The following is a 6,752-nucleotide window of genomic DNA, read 5'->3' on the forward strand; positions in this document are numbered from 1 at the left end:
GCTTAATAGAGGTTTTACTGTAACACGACTGACTGTGCCTTAATTAAATACACTGTGTTTAATTAATATATTTGTGTAAGTGTGTGTGTTGGTGGCTGTGGACTATCATCACATCAAGTAAGAAACTAATAAGATTTTTTCTAGTAAGATTGGTTGAATACTGTAATTTAAAAACTCAGACTTTAAACAACCTAGAAAAAATGGAATGGAAGATTTCCTTGAAGGAAGATCGAACAGGATCTTTATTTTACTCGGATATGGTTATTAATTATTATAATAAAGCTTTGATATAACACGCAGTCTGAATGGTTAAAACCGCATGCTTTATGAGACTGGAGATTCACGGCTGACGCCACTCCTAGGATTTGGAAAATAAAGTTTTCTGAAATTTTTAGTCCATCCTAATTTTAGGCAGTCTTAATTTTGCAACAACATCCACCAACTTTTCCGCCATATTGATTTTCGGTTCTCCTGGCTCCACAGATTTGATGCTGGAGTATCAGGCCTCCGATTCCGAAACTGCTTATGAATAATTTTGCGTCATTAGTTGTCCTGACTGGTTTAAGAAACGCGACAGGTCATTCATTAACCACCGGCGTTGGAAGCGGCCACGAAAACTACAATAGCTCGACCTGAAAAACTATTACAGCAATGAAAGCAGCTTTTTTCTGGTTTACTTTGGTGTTTTTAGCGACTCTTAACCTGCTATGGGAAGTTTCGACAAACGATGGTTCCTGTGGGAGTCTTTTTGAAACGCATTTCGGTAAGTAAAGATCTGAATGCCGTCAAATTTATTTTGCTTTATTTGAGAAAATATTTCAAGTTCTCCGTGTTGAATGTCAGTGTGAAATCGAAAAATACGTACAGGAAAGTCCGTCTCGAAAATTAGGTGGCCCTTTCAACTTTGCTCAAATCAAAACTTCAACAATTTAATCCTGTTTGTGAACCAGTCATTTTAAAACATCTTCCATTTTCTCTTACTTTTGTGAGCTCAGTTTTGTTTTTATATGCCGCCTAGATTAAACGTATTTTCTTACTATGATTTATGGCAATTGGGTAAGTAAACATCTGCCGTAAAATTTATTTTGCACTCATGTTGAAAATGAAGTTTAGGTAACAGTTTACCCCAAATGACAACCTCGCGTAGTCGCTGCTTCACGGTCACACGTTTCATAAAAACCTCAATAAAGTATACATTTTCTGAAAGCTTAGGAATTGTAGATTCCGATTATTAGTTGATTTAAGGCAAGAACATTGTATTCACCAAGTTTGAAGGATGTAGTTTGGCTAGAAGACGCTCAGTTAATTTTTTGAATTTTCCACACATTTGTCTGTAAATTTGGCTGGGTAGACAAACGTCTAGAGGCAGTTCGCGGGAAAAAAATTAAATGGAAAATTACAAAAAAATAGCTCAGAGACTTATAGGAAAGCTACATCCTTCAAACTTCGTGAATACAATCTTCTACCTAGTATTTTAACGTTTTGATTCACAAATTGTGTACAATTCAATTTTGGAAGAAGTTATTTGCTATCGGATTCCCATACAAGCACTGTAATTTCTGACCGCTTTGCTACCCGTCAAGATGGCGTCGAAAACCGTGATAAGGCCTATTACAGTGGATTGCACGTTAGACACATTGTTCTCCAGGTCCTGATGTCATGAAGGTCGCATAGATCTAAGGTCTTATTTTGTATAATATTGAAGATTTGAACCCTTAAACGATCCCGGGGAGATGTGACTTGTGGGTAGCTCAGCTGGAAGTATATTTCATGAGATATTATTACCAATTTAAATTGAGAATAGTCACTCGTACAAGCCGAATCTATTGTAATAAGAACTCGTTTATAAAAAAGCTTTAGTGTGAAAATGCGGTTACATAGACCTAGTCTTTCACTTATAGCCTCCTGGTTATCCCCGAATAGATTTTTAGTTTCATCTTCAACTCCTCCATGCTGGAGAGGCTTTTTGTTCACGAAGGGAAATATTTCAACACTAACCCTCCACTAGTTTCTAACCCTTTGCTACTGGGCTCTTTCTGCTTCTTGAAACTATTTTTTTTTCCTAGAATGCTTCTGGTTTTTTTTTTTGGTTTAAAATATTTGTTTTGTGTTTTTACTGCAACCGACACATCAAAAATTTGGGAACGCTTTCGACCGCAAATGGAGAAAAAAGAAACAACGAGAACGGTCTAATCGAAACAAGAGAGGATTGATCATACTCTCCTCTTTTCTCTGTGATTAACTAAGCGTTTATTTTTTGTATGTAACTTCCGCCTTGACTTATGGAGAAAAAATGCGACACAACCTTTTTCTCACTGCTTCAGTCTTCCCTGCTCGCTCTTCGAGCTAACCTGCGTTAACGTATCGCTGCTAACTTAAAAATACAAAGCTCGAACTGTCGGCTTTACCAAACGGCATCACATTCAGGTCACGGGTCAGAATCTCCCTGATGCTATTCGAATTTTTCAAATGTCTACAAAAGAAAATTGCTTAACCAGATAAGTGATAAGACCACTTCTCCATTTCGTTTATAAGCCGCACTTCAAAAATGCATTCTTGTTTGGCCATGTTCTGCAAACAGCTGTCGTTTCAGACGAATTTCAATGTCAACTGCAATGTCTGGAATGTAGCAAATGCAAGTCATTTAACGTTCATCCCGCGGAATCTGGTGGCAGTGGACGAATTTGCCAGCTGGAAAATGAAACAAGAGAAACGAAGCCAAGTGATTTTAAGAAGAAGAAATGATCACATTACTATGGCCCAGTAAAGGTTGCATGAAGTTATTGTTTCATTTTAATGCAACATACGGTTGAAGATTGCAAATTACTGACCAGTTATCGAATTCTTTGGTGCATTTCGACCGTCGCCTTTTTCATGAAATTTTTCTCCTTTTAGATTTCCTGTGTTGATGTTTCTACCCATAAAAGCTGGCACCAAAAATGTAAGTGCAACCACGACCAATTGCTAATTACCTTACTCGTTATAAGCCAGCAGTCACTGGATCAATAATTAGTCACTTCGTTGTTATTGCATCATTTTTCTTGCGAGTGTGTGAAGTTAAGATAACTCTTACTGAACAAACTTTATTTCAGCGAAACGAGGAGCTAAATACTAGTCATCCCGCCTTAGTCTGAGTCATCCCGTCTTTTCATGTATGGACATACTAGACGCAGGGAACTCTGAAGGAAACGGGTATTACTGGATTGGCCCAGAAAAGAGTGGAAACCCCTTAAAAGTCTTGTGCTACATGACCACCTATGAAGATGAGATTAAGATGCTCATTTAACTGCCCTTTAAAGTCACAAAAAGTAAGTGCAACCACGACCTAACCCGTAAGTCGAATGGCCAATCAAGCCTAGTTCCCACTAGCGACGTAACGATCATAACCATAATCATAAGCACGAACATAACGCTGTTATGTCGCTTATGTCTTAGTGGGAACGTCCAGAAACATAATCATAGGCGCCCTTGTGATCAACATAATCATAACCATAAGAAAATCATCGACCATTTTCTTATGATTATGATTATGGCTTTGATTATGACTATGTCGCTTTTCTTTGCAGTGGGAACGCGAAAATCATAATGACATAATGAGAAACATAATGACGCAACGGGGTCATTGTGTTTTGGCCAATTAAAATCTAGGACCAGTATTTCATTTCGGCAATGACAGATCTTTTATTTCTCCCCGACATGACAGTTCGTACTTTGTAGTGCTTTGAGGTGTATAATAAGAGTTACATGAAGAATATACTGAGAACCAGGCACACAATCGGCACACATACATGGAGAGCACGCACACTCAGAATAGGCAATTTTCACGATAGCGTCATTATACTGAAACTACCTGAAGTCAGTTTGTTTTTCTTTTTAATTTGTATTTAAATTTAGTATTGCCAGCGTGGTAAAAGTAACAATAGCTCTAATTAGCATGAGACAAGCAAAACGTGCAGGATTCTGGTACTTGAAATCGATTACACTGCCTCAATCCCATTGCCATATTTGAGGACTTCGTTTCCTATTCCCAGAGGCCAAATCCCATTCCCAGAAAACCAAATCCCATTTTCCTGACTTAAAAATACACCGTTTCTATTTTACCCCTTCAAGACCCTCTCACTTTCAAAGTAAAAACATTACTTCAGTCTCTCTTAAACTCAGACTTCTTCTGTACTTTGAGAGATATTCCAAATAATTAAGCATCAATTATTTCTACCTCATGGGCACTTAAACGTACAAATTGGCCGTCTTTTCCTTACGCGTCTGTCGATGCTCAAACGCACACCTCTTACTTGAGCTGAAGAATTACAAGCTGATGTTTTATTTATGTCATTTTTGACAGATGTTGATGAATGTGAAAGAAAGACGCATAGCTGTGATCAGCATGCCAACGGCACCAACGAATTCGGCGCATATATGTGCAGCTGTGACAGATATGTCGGTCATGGATACAAATGCCGCCAGAGAGTTCTGAAGTCATGTTCCGATGTAAGAAAATATGTTGGCAGTGCGAGTGGAAATTTTGTTATTGATCCAGATGGCGTGGGAGGTCTGGCACCATTTACTGTGTATTGCGACACAACTGACAAGAATGGATTTGGCGTGACAGTCATCAGTCACGACAGTGAAAGAAGAACGCATGTTTAGAGATATGAATCACCTGGTAGTTACTCACGTGACATTCATTACGTTGGAGCGAGTCTGTCCCAGCTGGCGATGCTCACCACAGTCTCCTCACACTGTGAACAATTTATCAAGTACAAATGTTACGATTCGGGTTTGTGGTGGTTCAGCCAACAGAATGGATTTTGGGTGTCACGCGACCCAACAAAGATGTCATACTGGGGTGGAGCGTCACCTGGTAGTGCTAAATGCGCATGCGGGATGACTGGATCATGTGCTTCACGAAGCCAAGTTTGTAATTGTGGTAGCAACGACCTTGTCTGGCGTGAAGACAGCGGTTTTCTCGCTGGCAAGACAAACCTTCCAGTTAAACAACTCAAGTTTGGAGATATTGGAAACGCAGGAGATCAAGGATACCACACACTCGGAAAGTTTAAGTGCTATTGCATGGCATGATAGTTTGAATGATAATGTTGTTTTTGCTATCTATACCTTCAGAGTTTTGCGTTAAAGTCATAAATAGAGGAAATGTGAAAAATGAAAGGCGATAGTTTGAGATTTTAATTTCTTCAATTTGTAGTACACTGGGTACGAGTAGCATGTACGTCAGTAATGCTGTATTGGCTATAATAGAAGCTCGTTTTGTAATGTTTGACACCATGCTATGCTGCTATTTTAAAGAGATTTCAAGTTCCCTATACGATATCCTTATGTGTAATGCACCCATCAATGTTAAGCCGCTGGCGGGAGGCTTTCGATCATTCGTTGAGTTCCGGGGATCGGGACTTTTGACTTTAACCGTTAGAAGAGTGGCGTCTACTGACGCAATCTTGGCTGCTCGCCATCTTGAATCTGACCGAGAAAGACTGAAAAATAGTGGAATTACCCAGAAGTCACTAGAAGCAAACCGATTCTCCGCGATTCCCTCAACGCCATGGACTGAAACTCTAAAGCCTTTTATGAGGTAGTCATCTATATTCACCTTGTGTGCAATGAATTTTGTTTCCAAGCAAGCTTATATAATACTAAAAACGAGACCGAAATACTGAATTTCATTTTTATCGGCTCACTACTTGTCACATCATAAGTCCTCTTACGGGGCTTTTTTGAATATTGCTCTCTTTTATATGAACTTTAATATTTTATTTCCGTTGTTCCCTGTTTACAATTTAAGTAATTAACATGTCGTATTCTTTTTCCTTCACAAAGTAAGTGTTTCTATTTTTAGGCAGTCCTTTAGGGCATAGTTTAAAGTTTAAAAGCAGAAACCTTTTAGAAACCGAGCTTTTAGTTGTAATATTTGCTGTCTTAGTGATTAAATATAGATAATGGCCATGAGCTATAAAAGGATGGCAATTAAGATAAACAAAATTAGCATAACAGTTCATGAAAAGAAACCAGAATTTCCCTGTTGTTCTGTCTTGTTTAGTAGTATCAGTTGAGACAGTCCTCGAAATTTTAAAGTCATTGCTTTGTTGCCTTTTAAAAAATAAAATGTATAATTTCTGTCCCTATTTCTGCTGATCTCTTTTTTACCTATGCATTTTTGGGAGGAAGATGGGGCTGGGGAATTTGCACTCTTTTGACCAACAATAATGCCCCTGGGGTGAGGAATTTGCACTTTTTTGACCCAGGATGACTTCCCTGGGGCCGGGCATTTGAACAGAAAAACTGATCTGAGTTCAAATCCCCCGCCTATGCCCGGCCTTCCCCCAGCAACTTAACATTGATAGGTGCATAAGAGAACATGATGTAATCGTTGTGATAGATAGTACCGTGCCAGTTGTCTGACCATCCATCGATTTGTAAGGCTGTGTACATGGTGTAGGTGTGTCTTACTTGAATAATATATAGATTTAGCCTAGCCTAGAAGCGGAGATCCCGGGTTTTTTATTCTTACTGGCTGTAGGATTAGTAAAAATAAAAGGCTGTTCTGGTTTTCCCGGGTATTGCTTAATTATTTCAATTTCTTCGCTGCCTAACAAATGAATTCCACGGTAAATTTCACCCGGAAAACCGATATCTCATGAATCACGAAGGGATGAGTGCGATATCGGTTTTTCCAGCGAAATTTACTGTCGAATTCACCGGTTAGGCAATTAATTTTCTTGAATCGCAAGAGTTTTAAA

General features: G+C 38.8%; 1 long non-coding RNA gene and 1 pseudogene across 1 annotated transcript; both read left to right on the plus strand.

The window, feature by feature from the left end:
• Window positions 1-549: 549 nt before the first annotated feature.
• LOC137975155 (uncharacterized) lies at window positions 550-3,285 on the plus strand. Its single transcript, XR_011117545.1, has 3 exons — window positions 550-763; window positions 2,896-2,941; window positions 3,093-3,285. It is a non-coding gene; the product is annotated as an uncharacterized lncRNA (long non-coding RNA).
• Window positions 3,286-4,349: 1,064 nt separating this feature from the next.
• LOC137975163 (contactin-associated protein-like 2) lies at window positions 4,350-6,494 on the plus strand (annotated as a pseudogene).
• Window positions 6,495-6,752: the final 258 nt, after the last annotated feature.

Source organism: Montipora foliosa, chromosome 1, assembly GCF_036669935.1.
Source record: "Montipora foliosa isolate CH-2021 chromosome 1, ASM3666993v2, whole genome shotgun sequence".
In the NCBI taxonomy this organism is placed as follows: Eukaryota; Metazoa; Cnidaria; class Anthozoa; order Scleractinia; family Acroporidae; genus Montipora; species Montipora foliosa.